Source organism: Ictidomys tridecemlineatus, unplaced genomic scaffold (genome assembly GCF_052094955.1).
Source record: "Ictidomys tridecemlineatus isolate mIctTri1 unplaced genomic scaffold, mIctTri1.hap1 Scaffold_48, whole genome shotgun sequence".
Lineage (NCBI taxonomy): Eukaryota > Metazoa > Chordata > Mammalia > Rodentia > Sciuridae > Ictidomys > Ictidomys tridecemlineatus.
The window spans coordinates 2,025,971-2,043,055 of record NW_027523119.1 but is presented as its reverse complement, the minus strand read 5'-3'; the positions used below and the strand labels follow the sequence as shown (position 1 = coordinate 2,043,055).

General features: G+C 45.1%; 1 long non-coding RNA gene across 1 annotated transcript; it reads left to right on the top strand.

The window, feature by feature from the left end:
• Window positions 1–1,936: 1,936 nt before the first annotated feature.
• LOC144373758 (uncharacterized) lies at window positions 1,937–11,870 on the top strand. Its single transcript, XR_013433314.1, has 3 exons — window positions 1,937–1,987; window positions 7,667–7,782; window positions 11,704–11,870. It is a non-coding gene; the product is annotated as an uncharacterized LOC144373758 (long non-coding RNA).
• Window positions 11,871–17,085: the final 5,215 nt, after the last annotated feature.

The following is a 17,085-nucleotide window of genomic DNA, read 5'->3' as shown; positions in this document are numbered from 1 at the left end:
TGGTGACTTCAGTGAGGTGTACTTATCTGATCTTACCTAAAACTTATGTAGGTTTATTTATTTCAATTGTCAGACAGGTTAGAGAGGCACTTAGTGTTCAGAGTTCTCAGAGTCTATGCAACCTCCTACCCCAGGCCTGCCTGCATGGAGCCACAACTGTGCAGACAGCTGGCCAGTGCACCTTAGAAAAGGCTGCGTTGGTCCATGGCTAGGCAGGACATCTTGAGTTATTATTAATTACTTCCTAATATTGATATAAAAGATCAACATTCTACTGCATTTCATTTCTTCTCCTCCTTTTATAGTACATAATATCACAGTACTTACCTGGTAATTGAAGAAGGCACTTTATATTATAATTTAGCCCTCTCACCCCTTCCGGATTCTAAGACTGGTAAGGAGAGGATTGTATCTTTTACCTCTTTGTATCCATCACCTCTAACCCAGGGCCCTATACTTCATAAGAGCTCATAAGTTTTGCCAGTAATTGGGGATGATGATAGTGGCAGTGATCAAGATGAAGAAAGAACAAAAAGAAGCTCTGCCCTGTGACAGCAGACCCATGACAGAAATGTTGCACTGTTTACTCTGTAACAGGGCCTTAATCATTGCCTAGAAGAGAGATCAACAAACTATGGCCTATGGGCCAATCTAGACCTTGGCTTTGTTTGTACAGCCCTCCAACTGAAAGGTTTTTTTTTTTTTATATTTTTAAAAGGTAAAATAATAAGAAAGGCTGTGAGACAGACACTACATATAATCTACAGAGTCCAAAATATTCACCCTGTAACTCTTTACAGAAAGTCTGTGTAGACTTGGCTCAGAGCAGAGTCCCTCAGAACCATTTCTTTGCTTCAGTATTTTGTTGTCTATTGTGGACGAGGTGTGTGTTCTACAGCATGTGACAGGTTCTGAGGTTATGCCACAGGTGACTAATCCAGCAGGCAGATGATACTTGAGCTGATGTGTAATCTGCTTAATGATGTGAAACAAATGATCGAAGGGCAAAGTCAGAGGGCTGCAGGTGCTTGCTCTTGTTTTCTGTGCTTGTCCCATGACAGGCCATTGTGAGCAGTGTGTGACTGGTCCTATCTGTGCCCATTGCGCCTTTGCTGAGTGAGGGACAACTTGGTCCAGGCAGCAGGAGCCATTGCCCTTTGCCTGGAAGCCATGTTGGGTGCTGCAGACAATCCTGTGACAGACTGAAAACACTCTTCCACCCAGAGCCTTTGTTTGGGGCAGGAAAACAGCATAAGAGCAGTCCTTAAATCTGGAAAAAGAGCCATTTCTCTCTAAGATTTATATGGGCCTTATTTAAGGTTTGCAAAGAATTTCTCCCATGTTTTCTTATTTTTAAAGCCTAAAAATCTCTCTCCCTCCCTCCCTACACCTCCTCTTTTACATCTCTTTTTGTTCTTTTCAAATTTTAAAGAGAATCCTAAGGTCCTCAAGGTGGGACCTGGAAGCCTACTGGGCAGGGATGGGCCTAGCCAGGTCAGTGTCTGTCAGAATGGGGTAGATGCTGATCCTCCCAAGAACTCTTAAAATGGCTGTTTTCAAATTTCCTTCAACTAGTTAATTTGTAATTTCCCTGAGGATCTCAGTAGATACTCTGTGTATAATTAGAATCTGTTTTTATCAGTTAAAAAAGAAAAAAAAGAAAAAGGCACTCCCCTATGTCTCAGTCCACTGCACTGCAGGCTTTCATTCATTTAAATTGAAAACTGGTACATTGCCATCCTCTGGATACAGAGATGGCAGATGTTAAAGGAACCTTCATCCAAAAGTCAATTATGCTCTTCCTCTTCCAAAACAGTTCAGTTCTGGAGCCATGAAGTGAGGTGGGATAAGAGGGGTGCAGTGTGGGCAGCTGAGGTTTCCCAGTGGAAGGTCAAGCTGAGCAGCATTGTCAACACAGCAATCAGAGCCCCAAAAAAGAGGAGTGGTGCATCCCCACCAGGAGGAGTGGCGGGCAGCAGGATGAGGGGTGAGTGCCTGTAAGGGGTTGATCAAGGAAGAAATAGAGGAGGATAGGCAGGTTTCTCACTATAGAAGTGAAAGGGAAGAAGCCAGAATGAGGCTAGTACCTTTCCTTCTGTCCCTGTAGTCATGGGACAGAAGGAAAGGTACTAGTGTGAACTCATAGTATCTTATTTCCACAGGCAGCATGGAAATGAATATGGTTGTGGGCATGTATGTATGCATACATATGAAAATGCATGCATGTGTCTTTTAATTCTGTTCCCTGGGAGGGCCTGGATGCAGTGACACCCCAGTAGCAATAAGCAGATCTTGGTTTCTGAGTTTCAGTGTCAAGAAACCACCCTTCTTGCAGAAATGACTGGTTCTTAGGCTGGGGCAGGGAGAGCACAAAATGAGCCTGGAACTTTTGATTGTATCAGAAAGCAAGGAAGGACTCTAGTGATAGGGACATGTCTAAAGTGTAAAAGGGTTTCTCCTGGCCCACTTGGAGACCACCAGAGCCAAAAGAAATGACAGCAGAGTACAAAATATTTCATGAAATAAGACATCATGAGTCCATTGGAATATGAATAATTAATTAATTAAAAGTTTGAAATATATAATGTGAAAGCACCCTCCCCTCAATGCTTGTTAATTACAAAGGGGAAAAGATTAATTTTTGTGGTGGGATGCCCGGCAATTGCCACCTTGATCAGTGGGCATAGTGAGAGCACACCACCTTGTGGGCTGCCATGAGGTTTCAGCAGCACTTGTGATGTCTGCCCAGCCTGACTCCTGTCACCAGGAAACGTCACACTCAAATTCAGAGACATCTTGCTGAATAACTGGCATATTATTATGTGTCAAAATCATGGACTCAAGAGACACTGAAGGAACTGTTCAAATGAAGGAGATTGAAGAGAAATGACAGGTAAATGAAACATGTGATTCTGAACTGGATCCTTTGAACAAAAGGAGATTATTGAGTTGGTCAAAAATGAACTGGGATATAAGGAAAAGATGGAAGTCATGTATTGATATGCCTTTTCTGATTTTGATGGCTATACTCTGGTTATATCAAAGAATACATTCAATAGTCAAAGGTTATTCAGTGGTACATGCCTATAATCCCAGTGACTCAGGAGGCTAAGTCAGGAGGATCTCAAGTTCAAGACCAGCCTAGACTACTTAAGACTCTGTCTCAAAATTTAAAAAAGAAAGAAAAAGAAGAAATGGGGACCATGCTTGTATAATTTTATCAAAATGGATTCTACTGTTATGTATAACTAAAAAGAACCAATAAAACTTTTAAATAAAAAAAGAAGGTGGGGGAAAGGAATGGTAATACAGTGGTAATACACCCATGGGTTCAGTTCCCAGTACTGGGGGAAAAATAGCCAAAAATAAAGAAGCATCAGTTTGGCAACCTACTCCCTGATGGTTCAGAAAAAAGGGTTCTTTGTACTATACCTCCTTGCTGCATATAGTTGTTTCATAGTGAAAATTTAAAAAACCACAAAATACCATTTCATACATTAGAATGAATGAATTTAAAATGATATATGAAGTGGAGGGCATGGAGCAACTGGAACTCTCATATGTGGCTAATGCAAATATGAAGTTATTCTGTCTGAAGAGCCATATAATTATCCAAAGTTAAATGCCATCCTGTGACCCAGAAGCTCGACCTAGATTCTCTATGCCTAGAAGATCCTTTCTCCCCTATCCCTGGCAAAGTCTTACCCTTTTCAAGATCTTAACTAAGTGACACTTACCCTGTGAAGCTTCCAATAATTTCTGTGCTCTAAAATAGTAGTAGTAAGAGTTTATAAAGCCTTTATATTTTACATGGCACCTTTGGAATCTGTTAGTCTTTGTATCCACTCTGAGTGGCCAATGTGAAAGTGGAAAAAGCAGATCTCTCACCATCAGGAGGTGAGAGTGAGAAAGCCTCAGTGAGCCACCTCACCAAGAGGGAAGGAGGCTGAGAGTTCAAGAGGCGCCCTAGGAACGCGCCTGCTGCGGACCAGGCTCCACGCTAGGCCCCTTCTCATTTCATCTTCGCCACATCCCTTTGAGGAGGGTGGCATTTTCTCAGTTTTACAGATGAAGAAAACTCAGAGCAAGAGGATTGAAGCAAGGTCATGCAGCAGATAAATGACAGGCTAGGACCAAGCCCTCTGTTGTCTCCTTGCCCTCTTCTAAATCTGTCATTCTCTGCCGATGGCTTAAGGATCCAGCCTCCAGATGTGGGGTTCTGTGGAACTGCTGGAGGAACCTGATGACCAAGGCAGTCTGCAAGGGCAGCAGGTCATCTGCTGAGCACCGGGGGCCAAAGAAAAGGCTGCCCACACCTCTCCCCTGCCAGTCTGTCAAGGCTCCTCCTGACCTTCCACTGGTGTGCCAGCCGAGGGATCTGCTGCGAGTGCGCCAGCGCTGGAAGACCCTGCTGAGTCACTTGTGCAGATCACTCAGTGCACCCGCTTCTCAGCTCTGAGTCATGAATGGATTTCATCACTTCTTTTCCTCTGATGGCCTGCACCTTGCCAGTGGCCATGTGTGCTGGACGCGTATTACTTCAGAAGAAATTTTCTTTATCAAACCGCTACCATTTCTCCTTCCACAGTAATAGCAGCAGGTGCAACCACAGAACAGTAGCAGTAATAGCTAGTACTGTGGCTGTTGGCTGTGCTAAGGAAGCATTTGCAAATAAACAAGGAATTCGACAGGAAAGATACCCTCACAGCCCCATTTTATAGATGGGAAAACAGGCTAGGAACTGTTAGGCCATTTGTCATTTAGTAACTGTAAAAAAAACCTGAAAATTCTGGTTGATACATGTCTTATTTTAAGCTAGTTTCAAAATTGGCTAATGTGTCAGGTTACTAAATTATCTTTAGCAATATCTGAGGTAAATTGTTAAGTAGCAGATGTTAAATTTTATAATTATATTTATATATAAAATCAAATGTGGAACGTTTATTCTTAAATAGATTCGTCCTTGGAGCTGTTTGTGTGATCTCTTTGCGTACTGCATCTTTTAGGTCTGTCCCTGCTGCCCTTGTCAGGAACTCCCTCTTTGCTGCCAGTGGTGCTGCGTCGCAGGCGTGTGCCACAGCTGGCTTGTCGGGTCTCACGTGGGCAACTTCAGGTTGCTTCCATTTCTTGACTAAGTCTGTTGTGAGCATGCATTTGCAGACCTTCATGTGGATACCTCTTTTCGTTTTTTTGGGATGAATACCTAAGTGTGGGTTGCTCTGCCATGTGGAGATGTTTCTTAAACTTAGTAAGAAATTGCCATAAGTTTTTCAAAATAGTAACACTGTTTTACATACCTTCTAGCAGTATGTGCTTACATACATTTCAGGTCCCCACTACAATCAGGGGCTGATTGTTTCCTAAGCTGTCCCAGTGAATGCTTGGGGGTTTCTCATTGTCCCACCTTTTCGTGTGTTATCGACCATTTGTATATTTTTTCCTGAAGCATCTATTTAAGTATCTTACCCACTCGCCTCCCCCTTTTTTCTTTTTCTTCTTCTTGGTTCTTTTGTTTTGTTTTGGTTTTGTAGTTGTGGGAATTGAACCCACGTGTGCTATACCACTGAACCACATCCCCGGTCTTGTTTGTTTTTAAACTTTGAGTATCTCACTAAGTTGCTGGGGCTGGCCTCAAACTTGCAACCCCCCTGCCTCAGCTTCCTGAGTCACTGGGATTAACAGACGTGCCCTATGTCTAGCAATATGTTACCCATTTCTTGTTGAATTATCTGTCCTTCTGCTGAGTTCTTTATCTATTGTATATACAATTCCATGGTCAGATACGTGCTACAAATAATTTTTCCTGTTCTGTGGTTTGTCTATTTTCCTAATAATATCTTGGATGAATAGAAACATGATTTTGAGAAAGCCAGATTTTTGAAATTTTTGCTTTCTCTGCCCAAAGGTCACTAAAATATTCTTTTATGCTTTCTTCTAGAGTCTTTTTGACTTGATGGTTTGTTTAGGTCTACTGTGTGTGTCAGATTAATTTTTTGATGGAGTGAAATGGGGTTGGAGTTTATTTATTCTTTATAAATATATACTCATTCCATCAATGTTTGTTAAACAGACGTTCTTTTCCTGGTTGAATTGACATAGTGTGGACTCCAGAGCTAGGTCCCTAAGGTCCTGTCCCAAACCAGCCGTGTGTTTTATGACCCTTATGAGTGTCCAAATTTCCTCAGGCCTCGGTTTCCTTCTTTATAAAAAGGTCATTACTACTAGTGCCTTCTTTTGATAGTTTTGGATTTGAATAGATTTATCCATGTAAGTGCTTATTAGAAAAATGGCCAGTATATTATAAGCCCCCAGTAAACATTAGCTGGCATTAATAAGTCACCCTCACATGTTTCCATTGTTCCCTTACTTACATCCTGCCTGGCAACATGGACTTTATCACAGACCCTCCTATCACTATGCCTGGGATTTTCACAGTGTCATATAAAGCTGTTACAAGGCCTGTTGTTTCATAACGGGGCCTGTTGTTTGATATGGCTGTGTCACTGTAGTAAAGCATAAGAAGTAAAATCGAGAATCAATAAATGGGATGGATTCTAAAAAGCTTCTTCTCAGCAAAGGAAGCAGAGTTTTTCTCTCTCATTAGCCATTTACTGGTATTTGTAAAGCATCCATTTATTCAACATGTACTTACTGAACACTATCAGTTTTCCATTACTGTGACAAAATACTTAAGATAACCAACTTAAAAGAAGAAAATGTCTATTGGTCACTTAGCCCTCTTGCATTGGGCCTGGGGTGGCAAAGGCAGTCTGTTCACTTCATGGCAGCCTGGAAGTGAAGACAAACAGAAAGGGGCCAAGGTCCCAATATCCCCTTCAAGTGCATATCAGTGACCTGAGTACTTCCCACTAGGACTCACCTTTAAAGGTGCTTATGGGCTGGGGACTAGGCCTTCGGCACATAGGCCTTTGGGAAACCCTTATCTAGACCATCAGCAAGCACTGAATGCCAGGATCCAGGGCTAAGCAGCAAACGTGACTCATGAAGGCAAAGAGCTGCTCTCACAGATGACAGATAAAAGACAAGGCATGACAGACTCATCACTGCTGCGGAGGAAGCAAGCAGGTGCAGAGGAGTGGCAGGGTCCTTGGGTAGCAGGGAGAGCCTCTCTGAATAGGTGTAGCTACGCCCCCTGGGTGGAAAAGGAGACCCCTTGTGGGAAGAAGTTCAGGAAGGAAGTGCAGAGATGGTTCCACCTCGAAGGTATTAAAGACTTGTGCTTTTATAGTTAAACTAAGTTCTACTTATATGTGGGTATATAATATGGGTCAAAATTATGTTTCTACTGTATATATATGTACACACACACACATATTCAGAAAGACTTTTGAATTAGTGTAAAACTAGTGGATTAGTGAACATCTGGCTTTGGGTTTGTTGAAGGTAGGGCCTTCACTGCCCATTCACTAAGTGTGGTGTCCATCGGGGGCATTTCAGACTTCAGCCTCCTACTGATGCTGTTCCCATGCTGTGGCTGGGGACACGGAGGGTGCACAGCCCCTGCCTGAGGCAACAATGCCTATGCCTCTTTACAGGTGCCCTGTGGAGGTGTGTCCAGATAGCCGTTGGTCCATGAGGCAGTGACTCTCTTCTGTTGTCAAAAAGAGTAGCATAGGTTTTACAGCAAACAATTGTTTATTTTTAGATCTAAGCTGGAACCTGAGCCAAGTACAAAGACAAGAGAATCCACATCCTCTGAGAAAGTTTCACAGAATCCTTCAAAAGACTCTGAAGAAACACTTGCCACTGAAGAGCATCCAGGTATGAGTTAAAGTTCAAGCCTTGCCCTGCATTCCTTCCTCACAGCACTAGGCAGAGTGCAGAGGACAGAAGCGGCAGCCCAGCCCCTGCCAGCTGCGTGTGTGGTTGCTCGAGCCAAGGTTGGCAGGAGGTGGCCGTGGTTTTGTCTGTCCACAGTTGGCTGAAAAGAGCCATCCAGTCACCTGGGAGCTGGGGTCCAGATGAAAGGGCCTGCTTGAGCTGTACACTGCCCGGGGATTGGGCTCTGCTGAAGGGCCGAGGGAGGCAGTGCTACCCTCCAGGAAAAACCCTGTGCTCTCAGCACCGTCCTGCCAGTCCTGCCAGGGTGAGCGTGTAATCTCAGTGGCTTTTGTAGCTAGTCAAGCCAGCAGGAAAAGGTGCAAGAGTGAGTTTATGTGCTGCCTGTCACTGTGGATACTAGGTACCCCATGACTTTTTAGACTTTATATTCTGTTGTCATGGACATCTTCATTCTGTGTGTACCCAATGCAGAGGACGCCTGTTAGTGCACGTAGCACAGAGATAGCCACACTACGTGTCTCGCAGGCAGGGGTGCTGGGGCCAGGAGAAGCTGGGCACCTTTGCTTCCTCTGTTGTGGTCTGTCTTAGGGTGTGGGGCTCAGGCCCGCGTGCTCACAGGCATGGTTGTCACCCTCACAGAAGCCCCCTGCAGGTACATTCCACGAGCCTTCCTTACTATGGAGAGGAATCAGTTGCCTCTGCAGGGTAGGAAATAAGTGGTTAGAGTGAAAGAATGCTGCTCTTCATGGTTAAAGTCCATGTAGGCACGAGGCCATCTCCTGTCTAACCCAGCTCTCTTGGCCTTCAGGAGAGCACTGTCTGGCATGTTGGAGACAGAGGGCATATGAAGAGTGCCCCTTTGAAGGTGTCTGGAGCCCAGCTCCAGCGCTGACAGCACTCAGATATCAGTTCACCCATTTTTAAAATGGGGATGATAGTACCCACCTTTCAGGGATGTGGGGAGATTAGTGGTAGTCACTGGGGCTAAAATCTTTCATGCTTCAAAGGACCTCATCAAAAAAGTGAAGACAACACGCAGAATGGGAAGAAGTGTTTGCAAATTATATATTTGATAAGGTGCTTGTATCTAGAATATAGAAAGAACTCTTTACAACTCAGTACTACAAAAACAAACTAGTTAAAAATCAGCGAAAGATCTTAAGTTTCTTAAAAGAAATTTCAGATGGCCAGTAAGCACATGAAGAGGTGCTCCGCATCCTTAGTAATCAGGGAAATGCAAATGACAGTCCCAGTAAAGAACCAGCTCACACCTGCTAGGACTATGGGAGAGTGCAAGAGCAGGTAGCATCAGATGTCCTCAAGGGTGCAGAGAAGCAGTGCTGGGCAGAAGACTGTTTTTTGTGGCAAAATTAGGCTTTGAGTTGAAGCATGGTAAGAAGCCACTGGAGGGTTTGAAGCTAGAGCATGATGTGGTCTGGGTTAGTTCCTAAAATCCCTGATACTGCTGTGAGGGGTTAGCACAGAGGCAGACAGATGGGCCAGGAATCTTGCAACAGCCCAGGCACAAGGTAGTGTGGGCCTTTGGGGAGGCCATGGTAAAGGGGTGAGAGAAGCACTTGCTGCATTTCGGAGCCTGAGCTTATCTGGTAAGTGGAACATGAGATGTGAAGGATAAGAACAACCGGGGGTGAACAGCCTGCAGGCTTGGGGTTGGAGCAATAGGTAGACGGTGGACGGGGAATGGTGGCCTTGCTGCCTGAGGTGAGCACAGCTAGAGGTGGGGTTTGGCACTAAAGCTCAGGAGAGTGGGAAGGAATCAATACAGTGGCCTGCAGGCCTTCTAAGATGCCCTTTGGATGTACACAGTATGTGTTGGAGTGAGCAGGGAGAGCTTAGAGCTGGGGTGGGGGAGGGGGGTTCCTGAGAAATAGGCAGTTTGCAGCCATTGGCCTGGATGCATCCGAGAGAAAGAATGGATGAGGAGAACCCAAAAGTAACGGGAGTTAACTGTGGGCTGGGCTAAAGCACAGAAGGCCTTGAACACTAGACCAAGCATCTGAACTCGACACCACTTTGGGTGCGGCATGCAGTGAGCTACAGGGTTCAGGACAAGGCTTCAGATGGCCATGGAATCAAAAGTGCTATAAAGACCTAGACTGCTTGGTTCAGACATGAACAAGGTTTATTTTTTTGTTTTAAAAAATTGAAATGGGCACCATAATGAAAACAGACAGGAGACAGCAAGCTCTTAGGGGTGGAGTAGGATGGATGGAAAGTGCAACTCCCCTGCCCAAAGGATGTCATCTCAATGAAATGGTAGCTTGGTTTGTAAGGATGCGTTCAGCCAGGCCTTATAAATATATTTTTCCTGTGATGACAGTTGTGATGAAAACAGTTTTCCTGCACTGTTGTGGTGGAAGTGGAGGATTTTTGTGAAGATTTCTTTCCAGTGACAACCACATCTTTCATGCCTGGTCTGCTATCTCCAGCCTGCTGCTGTCATGAGTCCTTTTCATGTCAGAAGACCCTGGACTTGTGCTCATCTCTTAGGACTGAGATCAACTACAGGAAATTTACTGAGGTTGAGGAAGAAAGGGAAAAGAAATGGTATTGTCTTTTGAATTGATGGCAAGCTCAGAGGTACTGCTGAGATTCACACAGGCACATTTGGAGGCAGAGACCTTTTTACAGTCCTCCTGGAGGAGTAGCCCCTGCCCTTTCGCTGCTGTCCTCAAGCCCTGGGTACAACCCATGCAGATCTCTCCAGTATTGTGCTGAGAGCAGGCCTTTCTAGGAGCCTGCCTTCTCAATAAACTTCATCAAGGAGCCGTCACTTGACCAACCATGATCAAAAAGTTCTCTAGATTAAACTCTGTACACCCTCCTGTTCAGCAGTTCTGTGGCCAGGCACCCGTCTTGCAGAAACACTCCACAGGGGCATACAGTATTAGACTAGTGAACACTGACCTAACTGAAGGTTTACCAGTGGAGTTACAGTGACCTAAACTGTATCTGGTCAGACACCTATGCCTACAGCTACTCAGGAGGTTGAGGTAGGAGGATCTCAAGTAGGAGGCCAGCCTGGGAAATTTAGTGAGACCCTATCTCAAAATAAAAAGGGATAGGGGTGTAGCTGAGTGGTAGATCATTTGCCTAGCATGTGAAATGCTCTGGATTCCATCTCCAGTACTGCAAAAACAAACAACAACCAAAACAAAACCAAAGAAAACCTTGTATCCTTACAATGGAATATTAAGCAGCAGTTTAAAGAATGAAGTCAAGCTATTTGAACTGATGCAAAATGATCTCCAAGGTAGATTGATAAATCTGAAAAGCAAGTTTGAGGACAGTATGATATCATTGATATCTGTGAAGAATGAGCCACTGCACTCACAAGACTGTATTATTTCTGGGTGTGGGAGATATACAAGGAATTGCATATCTATATGTGAATATGCTTAGATAAAGTCAAGGAGGCTACATCAAAGCAGTGACTCTCAAGAAAAGGAATGAGATTGGGGAACAGAATTTCATATATATTTTTTATTTTCCCAGTGAAAGCATTCATATGTTGAATAACCTTTTAAAAGTGGAGGGAGGATGTTAGCATGAGAGTGTGTTGTAAAATGAAATGTACTAAAAAAAACTGGTTCTGAAGAATGTCCATTTAGTCTGTAGCCACTGTTGAATTCAGTGCAATATTGAAACTGTCCCTATCTTCCCCACCCTCACACATACACATGCACACATCCACACAATTTAAGGCCTAAATATTGCTGCATATTGACCAATGGATAAATAGAGACAGAGCTGCAAAATAACATTCAGTCTCTTGTTTGTAACACATCTGTATCCTCAGTGACACTATGCTAACATGACTATTTGGCCTTCTATTTTCTTTTTCTTTGTTGTTGTTATTTTGTTTTGTTTTTTTAACAGAAAAGATTTTGACCAAAGCACAGTCTGAATTAGGAACCTGGAGAGATGGCAAAGGTGAAGATGAATTATCCCCAGAAGAAATACAAATGGTAATGCCATTCTCTGCCTCATTATTTATTTTTAATGAGTTATCCTAAGACCATTTCATTGAGTAGTAGCCATCTTAAATGCCCTTCCCTGATATTTGTACCAAAGTTTTAAAAATATAAATATATATTTTATGCATTCCCACTTGATTTCCTAATTCCTGATATGCTTTACATGTGTTTTAAGTTTGCAATAGCATAATTGAAAAAGAAATTGCCTTGGGATAACTTTACTAATAATAGATGTTATTTCACCAGCATTAAAATCATCTTTAGATTAAATGGATCTTTTGTAATTGCCACAATGGTACTTTGTAATTGTTGGAGTGACTGATGCTATGGTAATGAGGGGAAAGCTAAGTAGCACCTCATTGCTGAGATCACCTCTGTGTGGTTACCATTCCCCTGTGGCTGGCTGCTCTCCTTTGTCATCTCTGGGTGGGTTTAGAAGAACACTAAGAGGTTGGGCCAGTGCTCTGCAGCTCATCCTCAGCACTGTCTGCCTGTGGCTCCTCCCCCTGTGCTACCAGCTGCTTCCTGGAGTTGCCCTGATGTCATAGTGTCCTTGTCCAGCTTGGAGAACACAGTTCCCACACAGCATGCTCCAGTAGCAGGGTCTGCCAGTCAGAGCCCCTTCATGATTTCTGAGCTTTTTAGTGTCTATTTTCCTCTTAGTGCTCTTGATAGTGGCATGAAGAGGTGGTGGGGTGTCACCTTCTCCTCCTGCCTTTGGCAAAAATTCGGAAGGGTCTTCCCAAAGTGCCCTAACAAATAGGGAGTGAGTCTAGATTTCTAGTCTCTGTGCAGAGGAGCAGTGCAGCCAAAGCCTGTCCAGAGAGGACAGCCTGGCCTCCACCCAGCCTGGACCCCCACAGGTTGCTTCACCTGAAGGCCCTTTTCTCTCACTCCTGTCATGTCTGAGGTCTCCGAGGTTATCTCTTCAGAGAGCCTCCCTGACCAGCCTCCCTGGCCTGGCTCCCAGCCCCACCCCAGTGCTCTACTTTATTTCTCTTCCTCTCCACATGCAGGTGCCACGCAGGCAGCATCTTGGGAATCATTTGTTGGCAGATAAGTGACTCTATTGAGCACAGTGTAAAAGCCATGGTCTGTTCTAACAGGTAAAACAGGCTCCTCAGTAGTAACTACTGGCATGCTGTCTTCTCATGTAAAGTGATTATTCATATCTGTGAATGCCCATCTGCCAGGCCTTTCACACATTGTCTCGTTCAGTCTTCACTATGATCAATGAAGTAGGAATGGCCACTATAATACAGATAAAGAAAAGGAGGCACGAGAGCTCCTGACCCCTGCCCAGGGTCACGGGCCAGCAGAGCACCAGAGCCAAGCTCTGGGCCGTAAGTTTCACCTCCAAACCCGGCACATTCTGTACTGTGTCCCTGGTGGGTTCTGTGGCCTAGGTGCGTGGGGCCGCACATGGCTAGCACAGCAGAGTGCCGTGGGTGGCTTCCAGAGGAATCCATACAGCCCCTGGGGCCCCCAACATGCTGAGACCCAGGGGATGGCCAGTCTGTGTCTGCCTCTTGAACACTTGAACCTCAGTTGTTTGGAGCACCTTTCATACAGGTGTGGAATGACACACTCTTATCCACCTCACCTTGGAAGAACGAAACTGATCCCAGTGATCGTTAACGGTGACCTTCCCAGGGCTTGCCTGAGCTACTTTCTTTGCAGTTATAAGCAGGCTGTTTTTGACCTGTACAGACAGAAATGATTGTGAGCTAAGAAAGTAGCCCAGACGCCTTGAGGCCATGAGACTCCCATCTTCCTCTCCAGCAACACTCCAGGTCCAGAGTCTACCCTCTGACTTTCTTTACATGCCTAACTCACTGCATCCAGTAGGACACATGCCTTGGGAGCCTTGTGGCATGCAAGGTGTAGAGGTGGCTAGAGACTACTGCAGTGAGGACTCACTGAGGCAGCACATGCATCCAGGCTGGCATGGGGGCTCCAGGGAGCAGCACTGAAGGGAGAGAATGGAGACAGGTACCTTAGTGATTGTGGGGCATGAGAGAGAAAAGAGGAGCCTGAGCTTTCTCACATAGACAATCAGGAGAAAGGGGACACAGACAGTGGGCCGACAGGGAGATGTTCCCTTCTTATAGATAAACGATGGCAAAGTTTCTTAAAATCTCGTAGTTTTTCATCAATTTACATAAAATGATTTAATTAGTGGAAAGGATGAGATGTGTTCCTCCAGACATCATGCTCTTACCACACCCCTTTCCTGGAGACAAAGGTGTGCAGCCCTGGCTCTTCATTAAGAAAGAACACATTGTTCGGGTGGCTGTAAATTCTGGGCTGGACTGTCTTTGCATACACCGCTGTTTTTTGTGAAGGAAAGAGCCAGGTACACATAGTTGTCTGTGAGAGGACTTTGCATTGGCCCCGTAGGCAGCAGTGAGCAGCATGGGTGGGAAAGCCCCCGGGGGTGTGCTGCGTCTTGCAGTGTGGAAGGATACAAGGAAGGCTGGCAGCGAGGCCATCTGCCCTCACCTGATGCCACAGTCCCACAGAGACAAAAGAACATGGGCTCTGATGACAGGGTCTGTTAGGAATCCCCCCCTGTCACTTGCAATCTTGTAATATGGGGAAGAAAATCAGCCTTCAGCCCAATCAGAGTGGATACCCCATAGCATCGTGGCAAGTGCAGGGTGCAGTGGCACCTGGAGGAGCCTGTGGCAGGAGCGGGCACTGAGTCTCGGCTCAGCACACACCCACCTCACATCAGATACACGTGGGAAGGCAGAGGCATGTTACTCAGGCTCCGCGTGTGCCACACACCCAGGGCAGCACGGCCCTTCCTCCCTTGTGACTGGGAGTTCCTCCTTCCACTCCTTCCTGTCCTGAGTCATCAACTAAACACATGGCCTGGGACCCTTCCCACTAGCTCTGAGTATTTCAGTGTGGTGGCATCAGTGACTAAAGCCACTGGGACTTGGTAATGTTTTTGTCACTATGAGTGGTTAGGCAGTGCTCCTGAGATAGGCTAAGGTCTAGGTAATGTCTGTCTCATTGGGACTCATAGCGAAGTACCATTTTTTACAGTGTGACTAACTCAAATCCTATCAAAAAACTTAACTCTGAAAATGAAGAGAAAGCCATACCCTACTGTTGGTTTCTAAATTGGAAAGCGGTGCAGCAAACTGGTCATAATTCATAGTCACTCTTTCAGAGTTTTTCCTCAGGGTAAAAGAATGAATTAAACCCAATACTATATTAAAATAATTCATTATTTCACTCAGAGGAGCAATGGTTACATGTTGCAGAATGGTTTGTATGATTTGCATTGTGCATTTTCATTTCTGCCTCTTGATACAGGTATACAAGAGCTTGTTAGTTAGCAGGTATTCTGTGGTCAGGCTGAGTGGAACCAAATTGTTTTCTAATGTTATATCAAGAAGTCCTCCTCTTGTCATTTAACTCATGCAAAACCACCTACATTTATTGATATATTTCTTGGGAATGTTTAAGACAAGTGACCTCTGTCTCTTGGATCTACATGAGAAGTGTCCCTAGTGAGTGTTGCCTGTGTTGTCCCATGAAATCCCAGGCAGCCAGCTGGCAGGGCTTGCCATGCATGGCCAGGCTCCGTTCATGCATCAGGGACATAGGAGTTGTACAGCTCACAGACCCCAGGCCGGCTCTAGGCTCAGAGGGGCACCAAGTGAGCATTAAGGAGAGGGTTGCAGAGTGGGACATGTTGGAGGGCTTGTCATAGAGAAACATCCTGGCCGTGAGCCTCTGAGCTGAGGGGCCAGACAGCCATCTAGGAGGCCCAGCATCCTCACTTGGCTATTCTTGCTCTTTTCCATGCAGATTCTTCTCAAGCCTCATTTTATACCCAAAGCCTTTGAAGAAGAGATCTATATTTTTAAAACTATAGTGACAAGGATTAGATTAGAAAAGCATTTCTATAATGATATATCCACAGTGTGGAGCTGGGGATTTGAAGCCAGATTAGAACCCCTTCAGCAGAGCCCTGCTGAGAGGGCTGCCCGACCCTGAGCGAAACGCAGTGGCTGTCACAGTGCCAGGTGCTGCTGTGTGCACATGGTCCAGGTGAATTTATGTAGCCACATGAGAGAGAGGGTATTGCTAGCCCTGTCTTACAGAGAGCCTAGGCCATCTGCGCAAGGTCGCCTAGCTCCCTAGACCCTGAAGCAGAATGCTGCCTCACTACTTAGAAGGCAGAGGTGGGAAGGGGGTCTGGCTGGAGGAAAGCACGTTTGACTAGGAGACCTGAAAGTCTGGAGCAGGCAGACCCTGGCAGGAGCCAGAACAGCAGCTGCCACTGTCTCCTGTTGGAGGGCCTTACTTGTCCCCACAACCCATTTAGGACTCTCGTGCTTCTTTTATTTACTTTCATACTGAAGTAAGTATTCCTGAGACTGTAGCCAAATTTGTCTTCTGGGGCATATACACAGCCTGCCCGTGGTGCTGACTGGGCCTTTCATTCAGCACTGCACTGGCGAAGTCCCCACTTGTGTCGAGAGAGGACGTGGCCACATGCTCGAAGAGGGACAGTAGAAGAGGGTGTATGTGTGCGTGTTTCCCAGTGCCTGAGTAAAAAGGCCATAGCAGCCTCTAGAACTTGACCAGACAGGTGGAGGGGCTTTGAAGTATCTAGCCCCTCACCGTGCACGTCTAGAATCTGCCTCCCGTGGTCATGCTTCCTGAGAGCTTACGGTGTGCCGTGCACTGTGGTAAACTACTCACTTTGGTTTAACTTGGGTTAAATTGATAATCATAACTTGAACTGTTATGGAGGCAGTATTATTGAGAAGGAAGAAGCCAAACAACAAAGTAGGATACCCAGAGACTTTCAGTTTATGAAGAAGAAAAAATCAAGTTTAACTCAGAGATTTAAAAGTCCAAGACAACAGCTGTGGTGGTACACCCCTGTAATCCCAGCGACTCAGAAGGCCGATGCAGAAGTATTACAAATTTGTGGACAGCCTGAGCAACTTAGCCAGACGCTGTCTCAAAATAAAAATAAATAAAAAGGGCTAGGGATGTAGCTCAGGGGAAAAGCCCTCTAAGTTCTAGCTTCTATACCTAAACAAACAAACAAATAAATAAATGTATGATAAACATTCTGGGCAACACAGCCCTATTGACAGAAGAAGAGTTGGGAGGGAATATTTTAGTTTGGATTTACATTGGATAACATTTTGGCCAAGACAGGATAATTTGTTTTTTGAAGTTAGAGGCTTAGGTTACTATGGTAGTGGGTTTAGATCCACAGGGACAATTGGGTTGTCTTTTGTTAACTCAC